Source organism: Salvelinus alpinus, chromosome 7 (assembly GCF_045679555.1).
Source record: "Salvelinus alpinus chromosome 7, SLU_Salpinus.1, whole genome shotgun sequence".
NCBI lineage: Eukaryota > Metazoa > Chordata > Actinopteri > Salmoniformes > Salmonidae > Salvelinus > Salvelinus alpinus.
The window spans coordinates 24,862,129-24,875,379 of NC_092092.1; positions in this window are offsets into that span (position 1 = coordinate 24,862,129).

Below are 13,251 nucleotides of genomic sequence, written 5' to 3' on the forward strand. Positions count from 1 at the left end.
GGTGCACCAGTTGGCCGGGCTAATTGAGGTAGTATGTACAGGAATGTATAGTTATAGTGTCTATGCATATATGATAAACAGAGAGTAGCAGCAGTGTAAAAGAGGGGTTGGGGGGGTGGGGAACAATCAGAGGCAGCTGTCAATCGTTGTCCCTGATTGGGAACCATATTTAGGTAGCCTGTTTTCTGTTGGGGTTTTGGGGGGGGTTGTTTTCAGTCTTTGTGTGTCTGCACCAGATAGAACTGTTTCGGTTTTCACTTTGTTGTTTTTGTATTTGTAGTGTTCAGTTTTGGAATTATTAAATTAAGATGAACACTAACCACGCTGCGCTTTGGTCCTCTCCTTCCACCGACGAATGCCGTTACATAATGCAACCGCTGTGTCAGATTTTTTTTAAACTTTAGTAAAAAGCACACCATGCAATAATCTGAGACGAGGCTCAGATTTAACAAAATTTCTCCGCCATGTTGGAGTCAACAGAAATACGAAATTACATCATAAATATTCCTTTACCTTTGATTATCTTCATCAGAATGCAATGCCAGGAATCCTATTTCCACAATAAATCGTTTTTTTGTTCGATAATGTCCATTACTTATGTCAATAAGCAACTTTAGCTAGAATGTGTAGTACACGTGTCCAAATACTGGCGCAGATGAAGGCAAACGTCGGACGAAAACTTCAAAAAGTTATATTACAAGTCGAATAAACTGGTCAAACTTAGTAGAGAATCAATCTTCAGGATGTTGTTATCATATATATCCAATAACGTTCCAACCGGAGCATTTCTTCATGTCTGTATAAGTAATGGCACACATGGCCATTCCATGACTAGTGCGCATGACCAGGAACTAGCCTTCTGCCAGACCACTGACTCAAATAGCTCCCATCCGGCCCCACATCACACTAGAGGCTTCATTCCACGTTCTACTGACTGTTGACATCTAGTGGAAGGCGTAGGAAGTGCAAACAGATCCATATATTACAGGGAATTGAATAGGCGATGACTTTCACATCGACCCTTCTCAGAATTCTCACTTCCTGTTTGGAAGTTTGCCTGCCATATGAGTTCTGTTATACTCACAGACATAATATTTACATTTACATTTAAGTCATTTAGCAGACGCTCTTATCCAGATCGACTTACAAATTGGTGCATTCACCTTATGATATCCAGGGATGCTGTTAGTAACTGGGATAAGGAGATTAGGAGAATATTAGGAGAATATTCCATCAACGTCCCACCAAATATACACAGAACATGGTTGCCATGTTCTCAGAATATAAGATATTAATGCTCTAGACATGTTTCATGGGAGAGTTGCATGAACATTTGTGTCCCAAAAAATACATCTTTACATGTCACGTTATGTTACTGTTGCCATGCCAATTGAGGCCCTGATTGGTGAACCACTGATCCATGCATAGCTCTTTGTCTGTTGGCAAGGTTAAGGATAATCACACATACACACACACACACAGTGCTTTTAACATAGTGTTTTTAAATTACATATTTGACACACACATGAATACATTGTGCATGTTCAATTATACAATAATTATTATTCAACATGTCCTCAGCTGGGGTTTGGGCTTGTTTCAGGGTATGTCAATATTCAATGTTCGTATCAGCTATCAGTTAATCTGACTATTCTCTTATCATTGATTTTATTTACTTATTTCAGCAATTGAAGGGCTTTCTTTTGTTGTGTAATGTTGTTGGGGTATATTAACCTGTTTTAATGATACTTCTGAATCACTATGACAAATAAATTATTTTTTTGAGTGTACTTTTAACAGAGCAGACATTTACTTCCAAGTGCATTCACTATATTGCTTACACCTATCAAGTTGTTTCAGATCTGCACAAGTGCCTAGGGAGGGGGGTTTATGATTTATCTGGACAGGGCCTAACTACACTGGCCCAATAAGCACATGCTCAAAGCATTCCTAGTCGATCACCAAACATTTTTGTAAAAAACCCAACGATTAAAGCCTTGTGTTCCTATTTTGTTGGCAGTAGGTGCACTTGATTCAGCATCCCTAGTGCCGAGAAGGCAAAGTGTTCCCATTTTGAATCATTTCATGTGTCTGAAGGTAAAACTCTGCCTACCCGGCAGGCCCAGAAATCAAATCAAGTGCACCTATAGGCCACCGCTGGCCAATCAAATGGCTCAGATCACCATGTCTGCAAATCAAATCAAAGTTTATTCGTCACTTGCACCGAACACAACAGGTGTTCCATTTTTCCATTTCACCTTACAGTGAAATGCTTACTTACAGGCTCTAACCAACAGTGCAATTTCTAAGTTAAAAATAAATAAATAAAAAGGTATTAGGTGAACAATAGGTAAGTAAAGAAAGAAAAACAACAGTAAAAAGACAGTGAAAAATAACAGTAGCGAGGCTATACACAGAAGTGAGGCTATAACAGTATCGAGACTACATACAGGCACCAGTTAGTCGTGCTGATTGAGGTAGTATGTACATGTAGATATGGTTAAAGTGACTATGCATATATGATAAACCGAGTAGCAGTAGCATAAAAGAGGGGTTGGCGGGTGGCGGGTGGCGGGACACAATGCAGATAGCCCGGGTAGCCAATGTGCGGGTGCACCAGTTGGCCGGGCTAATTGAGGTAGTATGTATAGGAATGTATAGTTATAGTGTCTATGCATATATGATAAACAGAGAGTAGCAGCAGTGTAAAAGAGGGGTTGGGGGGGTGGGGAACACAATGCAAATAGTCCGGGTAGCCTTTGATTACCTGTTCAGGAGGTTCATGCAACTCTCTGCACAGTTTCCTTGTAATAATCAAGGCCACCTAATCATCCCAGATTCAAATTGGCTCATTCATCCCCCCTCCTCTCCCATGTAACTATTCTCCAGGTCGTTGCTGTGAATGAGAATGTTTTCTCAGTCAACTTGCCTGGGAAAATAAGAGTAAAGAATTTTATAACTCGAGCCATAGACTGAAAAGAAACGTTGAGTGCACAGAAAATGTGATACTGTGAGAATTAAAAACGTTTAAAACCATGAATAGAGAGAGACTCAACAAATATAGCAGAGTTGCTGTTTTTATGAGTAAGTTCATGTTTAAGCTGTCATTATGCACTGTCAACACTTTGTTCAACACCTTTATAAGTCATAAAATGAACGTTCTCCCTACTTCCACTCATGCTACAATATCAATGAATATTTCACTTTCTCTGGTCATAGGAGTAACATACTGAAGAGTATTAGGGCCAAGTGAAGATAAAGAGGCAATATTTTGAGAATAAAGTGCCAATGGAACAAGTACTTTTGGGTGTAAAGGAAAATGTATGGAGTAAAATGTACATTATTTTCTTTAGGAATATCGTGGAGTAAAAGTAAAAGTTGTCAAAAATATGAATACTAAAGTACAGACACCCCAAACAACTACTTAAGTAGTACTTTACAACACTGATTTACGTTTTTTAAGTCATGTTAAAAAAAAAATCTGAGTGGTAGATCTCGGCTTACATTTTGACTCAGAAAGTGATCTTCGTTGGTGACCACTCCCCTAGAGATATCCCTTATTGGGACAGTGGTTAGGGCATTCATTATTGGTACTGGTGGCTTGGGTTTGAGACAAGCTTGGGGAGTCACCCTACTATCACATTATTAGCAATATACAGTACCAGTCAAAAATGTGGACACACACAAGGGTTTTTCTTTATTTTTACTAGTTTCCACATTGTAGAATAATAGTGAAGACATCAAAACTATGAAATAACACACATGGAATCATGTAGTAATGGAAAAAGTGTTAAATAAATCAAAATATATTTGAGATTTGAGATTCTTCAAAGTAGCCACCCTTTGCCTTGATGACAGCTTTGCACACTCTTGGCATTCTCTCAACCAGCTTCACCTGGAATGCTTTTCCAACAATCTTGAAGGAGTTCCCACATATGCTGAGCACTTGTTGGCTGCTTTTGGGTTAGGGATTTGGGGTTAAAGTTAGGGTTAGGTTAAGGGTTAGGGGTTAAGGTTACTACAAGCTTCACTCTGTTGATCTTCTGTATGTGCGTGTACTTAGGTGGAGTGTGAGTAGCGGACACCTTTTGGTAACATGATATCATAGCCAGTCCCACTTCCATTGACAAGGGAGCGATAGCAGACATTTTTATTTTGGTCTTTTCTTTTTGTGATAACAAGGACAAATCGCCTTCCCTTGCTAGTAATAGCACTTGAAAAATAATTTTGGTAGGAGCTAGCTGGCAGCCTGGCTAGCTGGCTTTAGCCTTTCTAAAATCATAGCAAGCTAGCTAGCCTTTTTAGATTTCCACATCTCCATGTGAAATAATCAGATGTATAATTATAAAACATGCCGTGGCAAATACTATTATACTTGCCGGTGTAACCTAAAACATTATCCCAGTTTGTTAGGCTGCTTGTGTGTTCATTGCCAAATCAGCTAAATATATAATTTCATCATGTTTTGTTCATAAAGAAAAAAGCACATGGCTAGCTAGTTTGTTACAGCAGGTTCTACAATTTCACAATAGTCTGTACTCCTAAACAAAATACATTTTTGGGTGGATTCTTGTAATTGGTTTACTGTTTGAACAGTCACTGGAATTATATTTGGTTATCAATGCAAAATAGGCAACTTTGATGAATAGCCTATATAGCTTATAGATCAGATCAAGGAAGCAAGTGACAACACTGCCCCCATGACTGCAGAAGGAATGATACAGCATGTCTCAATTTTCAGGTAGTAAAAAAAGTAATTTGAATGCTGGAGCGCATTACAAGGAGCTGCCCCTTTTGAAAAACGATATTGCAACATTTGAAATCTTGTGTCTACGTAGACCTTGTAGTAAGCTTTAGGGAAAATAGCATTTTGAACGGGAATCAATTGTTTGGTCCCCACAAGGATAGTAAAATAAACATGTGTGTGTGTGTGTCCATACATACAGGGACATGAAATGTTTGGATCCTTTTTTAATGTAAATGTAATTGATGGATTTAAAAAATGTACTTAAAATGTATGTGTGTGCTTAGGTCCTCCGAGAGAAAGAGAGAGAGAAAGAGAGAGAAAAGAAGAAAGAGAAAGAGAAAGAAAGAGAATTAGGGGGAGCATACATATAAACCCAGAGTAACGCCAAGGTCCTTGTGTCAGATATGTTTAGTATGTCTGCATGCATGTGTGCCATCTCCCTCTCTAACCCCTCTGCCATTCTGGGCTCTTGGTCCAGGGAGGGATTCCACAGCATGCCAGCTATGTGGGCTCTGAAGGGTAGTGTACTAGTGGGAAGGCTGATTACCCTTGTCATACTAATCATTAGAGCCAAAGCTATCCTACCATCAGCCCAGGTGGTGTCCTAAATAGCACCCTCTTCCCTAGTGGACTACTTTTGACCAAGACCCATATGGCTCTCGTCAAAAGTAGTGCACTATGTAGGGAATAGGGTGCCATTTGAGATGTAGTCCCAGCCTGCCTACCAACTCCTGATGGCCATGAGAGAGAATAAGAGAAAATCATTGAGAGGATATTACAGCATTTGTCTTTGTTCCACTAATCACTCTCTACGCCATGTATATTAATGGTGATTGGCTTTTCTATTTTTTTTTTCAGTCAGAGGCATCCACCATCCAATGCAATGAAGATACTGGATATAATTAGGTTTACTAATCAGTGTTTCATTAGCCTTTAGGGTTGCATCCAAATAGCACCCTATTCCCTATATAGTTCAGAGCCCTATGGGCCTTGGTCAAAAGTAGTTCAATACATAGGGAGCAATCTGGGACACGCCTAGGTCCAGCTTCTTTCTGTATCTGACTTTGTGTATGGCTGTAATGGCGCCTGTTTGTCATTTCTCTTATCAAGCTGATTTACTGTAGCTTTGTTGTTCAAAGGAGAATGATCTGGTAATTATGAGTTCTGTATGGGAATTTTAGCACTGTAAATACATCACAGGGATACTCATCTGAGTGTGTATGTCCTACAGTACCCTCTCCAGAGGTCTAGGACATTGGGCTCTTTGTTTTCAATCAATTAGTCAAATGTATTTATAAAGCCCTTTTTACATCAGCCGATGTCACAAAGTGCTGTACAGAAACCCAGCCTAAAACCCCAAACAGCAAGCAATGCAGATGTAGAAGCACGGTGGCTAGGACAATCTTCCTAGAAAGGCCGGAACCTAGGAAGAAACCTAGAAAGAAACCAGAATCTGAGGGGTGACCAGTCCTCTTCTGGCTGTGCCGGGTGGAGATTATAACAGTACATGGCCAAGATGTTCAAACGTTCATAGATGACCAGCAGGCTCAGATAATAATAATCACAGTGGTTGTAGAGGGCGCAACAGGTCAACACCTCAGGAGTAAATGTCAGTTGGCTTTTCATAGAGAGAGCAGGTAGGGTAGAGAGAGAGTCCAAAACAGCAGGTCCGGGACAAGGTAGCACGTCCGGTGAACAGGCCAGGGTTCCATAGTCACAGGCAGAACAATTGAAACTGGAGCAGCAGCACGACAAGGTGGACTGGGGACAGCAAGGAGTCATCAGGCCAGGTAGTTCTGAGGCATGGTCCTAGGGCTTAGTTCCTCCGAGAGAAAGAGAGAGAGAAAGAGAGAGAAAAGAAGAAAGAGAAAGAAAGAGAATTAGGGGGAGCATACATATAAACCCAGAGTAACGCCAAGGTCCTTAACAGTTTTATTTGAGACGACTGTACAACCGTCAAGATTAATTGTCAGATCCAACAGAAGATCTCTGTGTTTCTTGGGACCTAGAACTAGCATCTCTGTTTTGTCTGGGTTTAAAAGTTAAACATTTGCCACAATCCACTTCCTTATGTCTGAAACACAGGCATCCAGGGAGGGCAATTTTGTGGCTTCACCATGTTTCATCGAAATGTACAGCTGTGTATCGTCCGCATAGCAGTGAAAGTTAACATTATGTTTCCGAATGACATCACCAAGAGGTAAAATATATAGTGAAAACAATAGTGGTCCTAAAACAGAACCTTGAGGAACACCGAAATGTACAGTTGATTTGTCAGAGGACAACCCATCCACAGAGACAAACTGATATCTTTCCGACAGATAAGATCTAAACCAGGCCAGAACTTGGGTTTCCAAATTCTCCAAAAGAATTTGGTGATCGATGGTATCAAAAACAGCACTAAGGTCTAGGAGCACGAGGACAGATGCAAAGCCTTGGTCTGATGCCATTAAATGGTAATTTACCACCTTCACGGGTGCAGTCTCAGTGCTATGATGGGGTCTAAAACCAGACTGAAGCGTTTCATATACATTGTTTGTCTTCAGGAAGGCAGTGAGTTGCTGCGCAATAGCTTTTTTGGGAGTTTTTGAGAGGAATGGGAGATTTGATTTAGGCCGATAGTTTTTAAAATATTTTCTGGGTTAGTCTAATACTACGGGTAATGGAGTCGCCAATGACTAGCGTGTTCAATTTGTCAGAGCTAATGGTGGGAGGCTTCGGCGTCTCAGACCCCGTAACGGGTGGAGGAGAGACCAGAGAAGACTCGGCCTCTGACTCCGACTCGTGGCTTAATGGGGAGAACCTGTTTAAAGTTTCTGTCAACTGAATGAGCAACACCGGTTGAGCATTCCTACAACATTTCCTTCCAGAAGCCATGAGAAAATTGTCCGGCTGCGGGGACTGTGCTTGGGGATTTATACTACTATCTGTACTTATTGGTGACACATACGCTGTTTCATCCTTTCCTACACTTAAATGACCCTTGCCTAACGATTGCATCTGAAGCTGGGCTTGCAGCACGGCTATCCTCGCCATAAGGCGATAGTTCTCCTGTATATTATAGAGTACAGCGACTGCAATTAGAAGGCATAATGTTAATGTTACTACTTAGCTTCGGCTGGTGGAGGTCGTGTAGAACCATGTCCAGATAAACCGTCCGGGGTGAAAAAGTTGAATGAAACAAGTTGAGCGAGGGAAAAATAAAAATATAAAACGGTAAAGTTGCCAGGTAGCAAAGAAACGTTAGCAACAAACCTCACAGCAGCACACAACAAGTCTACATGTTGTGACCGGAAATGACGGTAGAATGCCTTCGCCAGCCGCCCCAAAAAAACTATAACTAGAACATACAGTAGATGTTACACATTAGTTGTGGTGTCACCAACTGGCCAGATAGTGTCAGTATAACCCATATGATAATTTGGGGTACTTGCAATGCTGTCTTTACTGTGTACTGTATACAATTTCCCCCGGTATTCTCCACTTGGCTTTAGCGCAGCGGTCTAACAGTCTTGTAGCACGCTGACAAATTTCACCCTTTATTCTCCTCTAGGCCTTAGCTCAGCGGACAGACACTCTTGTGGCACGCTGACAAATTTCCGCCTTTATTCTCCTCTAGGCTTTAGCTCAGCGGACTGACACTCTTGTGGCACGCTGACAAATTTCCCCCTTTATTCTCTTCTAGGCTTTCCCCACATGGCAGCTTATTGTCATTGTTGCTATCTAAAAATCCAAGATAGTGTAGCAGTCGGATGTCTGTTTTGTTCGTCTTGTCCCGTCCCGTGTAAATATCCTTTTTCTTCGTATATATTTTTTACATTTTTAATCTCAATTTCCATCTATGGACTGAACATACTCTCCTGCAACCCGCAACACCCAATGTGGTACGGATCTGCTATTGTTTATACTTTAGAACCGGAACCCCCCCTCAGAAGCTAGCCAGCTAACTAGCTACTGGCTAGTAGTCAGTTAGCCACGCTAGCGGTCATCACTGTTAACTCGGACATCTGCCAGCCTCAGCCCGGTCAATTCCTGCCAGTCTGCACAGCGAGATATCAACCCAGAGCATATCGGACTGCTTTTCTCAGACAATTCCTGGGCTTCAATTACCTATTTTGTCAATTGACCTGGACCCTTTGCTGCCGACACGGAGCCCCGCCGATCCATCACAACTGGTCTGCCGACGTAACCGTCCAAGGGGGTTTCAACAGGCTCTCCCGTTGCGACGTCCCCCTGAGGCCCATCTGTTAGCCTGCTAGCCCTGGCCTGCTAGCTGTCTGAATCGCTGTGCCTCCAGCTCGCCTAGCTACACACTGGACCCTATGATCACTCGGCTACACATGCATCTCCCTAATGTCAATATGCCTTGTCTATTGCTGTTTTGGTTAGTGATGTTTGTCTTATTTCACTGTAGAGCCTCCAGCCCTGCTCAATATGACTTAGCTAGCCCTTTTGTTCCACCCCCCCATACATGCGGTGACCTCACCTGGCTTAAATGGTGCCTCTAGAGACAAAACCTATCTCATCGTCACTCAATGCCTAGGCTTACCTCCACTGTACTCACATCCCTTGTCTGTACATTATGGCTTGAATCTATTCTTCCGCGCCCAGAAATCTGCTCCTTTTACTCTCTGTTCCCGAACACACTAGACAATCAGTTCTTTTAGCCTTTTGCCGTACTCTTATCCTACTCCTCCTCTGTTCCTCTGGTGATGTAGAGGTTAACCCAGGCCTTGCAGCCCTCAGCACCACTCCCATTTCCCAGGTGTTCTCATTTGTTGACTTCTGTAACCGTAAAAGCATTGGTTTCATGCATGTTAACATTAGAAGCCTCCTCCCTAAGTTTGTTTTATTCACTGCTTTAGCACACTACACCAACCTGGATGTCCTAGCCTAACTATAACATTTTCTGACAAGATAGAACTGCCAAAGGGGCCAGAGTCACAATCTACTGCAGAGAGTTCTGTCATACTATCCAGGTCTGTTCCCAAACAATTCAAGCTTCTACTTTAAAAAATCCACCTTTCCAGAAACAAGTCTCTCACCATTGCCGCTTGTTATAAACCCCCTTCAGCCCCCAGCTGTGTCCTGGACACCATATGTGAATTGATCGCCCCCCATCTATCTTCAGAGTTCATACTGTTAGGTGACCTAAACGGGGGCATGCTTAACACCCTGGCCGTCCTACAATCTAAGCTAGATGCTCTCAATCTCACACAAATTATCAAGGAACATACCAGGTACAACCCTAAATCCGTAACCATGGGCACCCTCTTAGATATCATCCTGACCAACCTGCCCTCTAAATACACCTCTGCTGTCTTCAACCAGGATCTCAGCGATCACTGCCTCATTGCCTGCGTCTGTAATGGGTCCACCGTCAAACGACCACCCCTCATCACTGTCAAACGCTCCCTAAAGCACTTCAGCGAGCAGGCCTTTCTAATCGACCTGGCCCGGGTATCCTGGAAAGATATTGACCTCATCCCGTCAGTAGAGGATGCCTGGTTTCTCTTCAAAAGTGCTTTCCTCTCTGTCTTAAATAAGCATGCCCCATTCAAAAAATTTAGAACTAAGAACAGATATAGACCTTGGTTCACCCCAGACTTGACTGCCCTTGACCAGCACAAATATACTAAGTCCGTTAGGAAAGCTAAGGCTATCTTTTTAAAACAGAAATTTGCTTCCTGTAGCACTGATTCCAAAAAGTTTTGGGACACTATAATGTCCATGGAGAATAAGAGCAACTCTTCCCAGCTGCCCACTGCACTCAGGATAGGAAACACTGTCACCAACGATAAATCTAAATAAAAAATAATTAGAAGAAGCAATAATTTCAAGAAGCATTTATCTACGGCTAGCCATGCTTTCCACCTGGCTACCCCTACCCCGGCCAACAACTCAGCACCTCCTGCAGCAAATCCAAGTTAATAAACAGATCACCGACCATTTAGAATCCCACCTTACCGTCTCCACTATGCAATCTGGTTTCCGAGCTGGTCATGGGTGCACCTCAGCCATACTCAAGGTCCTAAACTATATCATAACCGCCATCGATAAAAGACAGCCGTCTTCATCAACCTGGCCAAGGCTTTCGACTCTATCAATCACAGCATTCTTATAGACAGACTTAATAGCCTTGGCTTCTCAAATGACTGCCTCACCTGGTTTACCAACTACTTCTCAGATAGAGTTCAGTGTGTCAAATTGGAGGGCCTGTTGTCCGGACCTCTGGCAGTCTCTATGGGGGTGCCACAGGGTTCAATTCTCGGGCCGACTCTTTTCTCTGTAAATATCAATGATGTTGCTCTTGCTGCTGGTGATTCTCTGATCCATCCCTAATCAGACGACACCATTCTGTATACATCTGGCCCTTGTTTGGACACTGTGCTAACAAACCTCCAAACGAGCTTCAACGCCATACAACACTCCTTCCGTGGCCTCCAAATGCTTTTAAATGCTAGTAAAACTAAGTGCATGCTCTTCAACCGATTGCTGCCCGCATCCTCCCGCCTGACTAGCATCACTACTCTGGGCGGTTCTGACCTAGAATATGTGGACAACTACAAATACCTAGGTGTCTGGTTAGACTGTAAACTCTCCTTCCAGACTACATTATTAAGCATCTCCAATCCAAAATTAAATCTAGAATCGGCTTCCTATTTCGCAACAAAGCCTCCTTCACTCATGCTGCCAAACATACCCTTGTAAAACTGACTATCCTACTGATCCATGACTTCGGCGATGTCATTTACAAAATAGCCCCCAACACTCTATTCAGCAAACTGGAAGTAATCTATTACAGTGGGGTGGCGGATAGCCTAGTGGTTAGAGAGTTGGACTAGTACCCGGAAGGTTGCAAGATCATATCCCTGAGCTGACAAGGTAAAAATCTGTCGTTCTGCCCCTGAAAAAGGCAGTTAACCCAATGTTCATGGACCCTCATTGAAAATTAGAATTTGTTCTTAACTGACTTGCCTAGGTAAATTTAAAAAAGTGCCCTCTTTTTTGTCACCAAAGACCCATATACTATCCACCACTGCGAACTGTATGCTCTCATTGGCTGGCCCTCACTACATATAATTTCGCTAAACCCACTGGCTCCAGGTCATCTTTAAGTCTTTGCTAGGTAAACCCTCGCCGTATCTCAGCTCACTGGTCACCATAGCAACATCCACCCATAGCACGCGCTCCAGCAGGTATATTGCACTGGTCCCTTTGAGCGCCTTTCCTTACAGTTCTCTGCTGCCAATGACTGGAACGAATTGCAAAAATCTCTGACGCTGGAGTCTTATATCTTCCTCTCTAACTTTAAGCATCAGCTGTCAGAGCAGTTTACCGATCACTACACCTGTACACAGCCCATCTGTAAATAGCACACCCAACTACCTCATCCCCATATTATTACTTACCCTCTTGCTCTTTTGCACCCCAGTATCTCTACTTGCACATCATCATCTGCACGTCTATCACTCCAGGATTAATGCTAAATTGTAATTATTTCACTTCTATGGCCTATTTATTGCCTTACCTCCCTTATCTTACCTCATTTGCACACACTGTATGTATACTTTTTTCCCCTAATGTGTTATTGACTGTATGTTTGTTTATTCCATGTGAAACTCTGTGTTGTTGTTGTTTGTGTCGCACTGCTTTGCTTTATCTTGGCCAGGTCGCAGTTGTAAATGACAACTTGTTCTCAACTGGCCTACCTGGTTAAAAAAAGGTGAAATATACAGTGGGGAGAACAAGTATTTGAAACACTGCCGATTTTGCAGGTTTTCCTACTTACAAAGCATGTAGAGGTCTGTAATTTTTTATCATGGGTACACTTCAACTGTGAGAGACAGAATCCAGAAAATCCTGAAAATCACATTGTATGATTTTTAAGTAATTAATTTGCATACGGTTTGCAACTGCACAAGGGGACAAAGATCGTACTTTTTGGAGAAATGTCCTCTGGTCTGATGAAACAAAAGTTTGGCCATAATGACCATCGTTATGTTTGGAGGAAAAAGGGGTGAGGCTTGCAAGCCAAAGAACACCATCCCAACCGTGAAGCACAGGGGTGGCAGCATCATGTTGTGGGGGTGCTTTGCTGCAGGAGGGACTGGTGCACTTCACAAAATAGATGGCATCATGAGGCAGGAAAATTATGTGGATATATTGAAGCAACATCTCAAGACATAAGTCAGGAAGTTAAAGAAAACTTGGTCGCAAATGGGTCTTCCAAATGGACAATGACCCCAAGCATACTTCCAAAGTTGTGGCAAAATGGCTTAAGGACAACAAAGTCAAGGTATTGGAGTGGCCATCACAAAGCCCTGACCTCAATCCTATAGAAAATATGTGCGCAGAACTTGAAAAGCATGTGCGAGCAAGGAGGCCTACAAACCTGACTCAGTTACACCAGTTCTGTCAGGAATGGGCCAAAATTCACCCAACTTATTGTGGGAAGCTTGTGGAAGGCTACCCAAAACGTTTGACACAAATTCAACAATTTA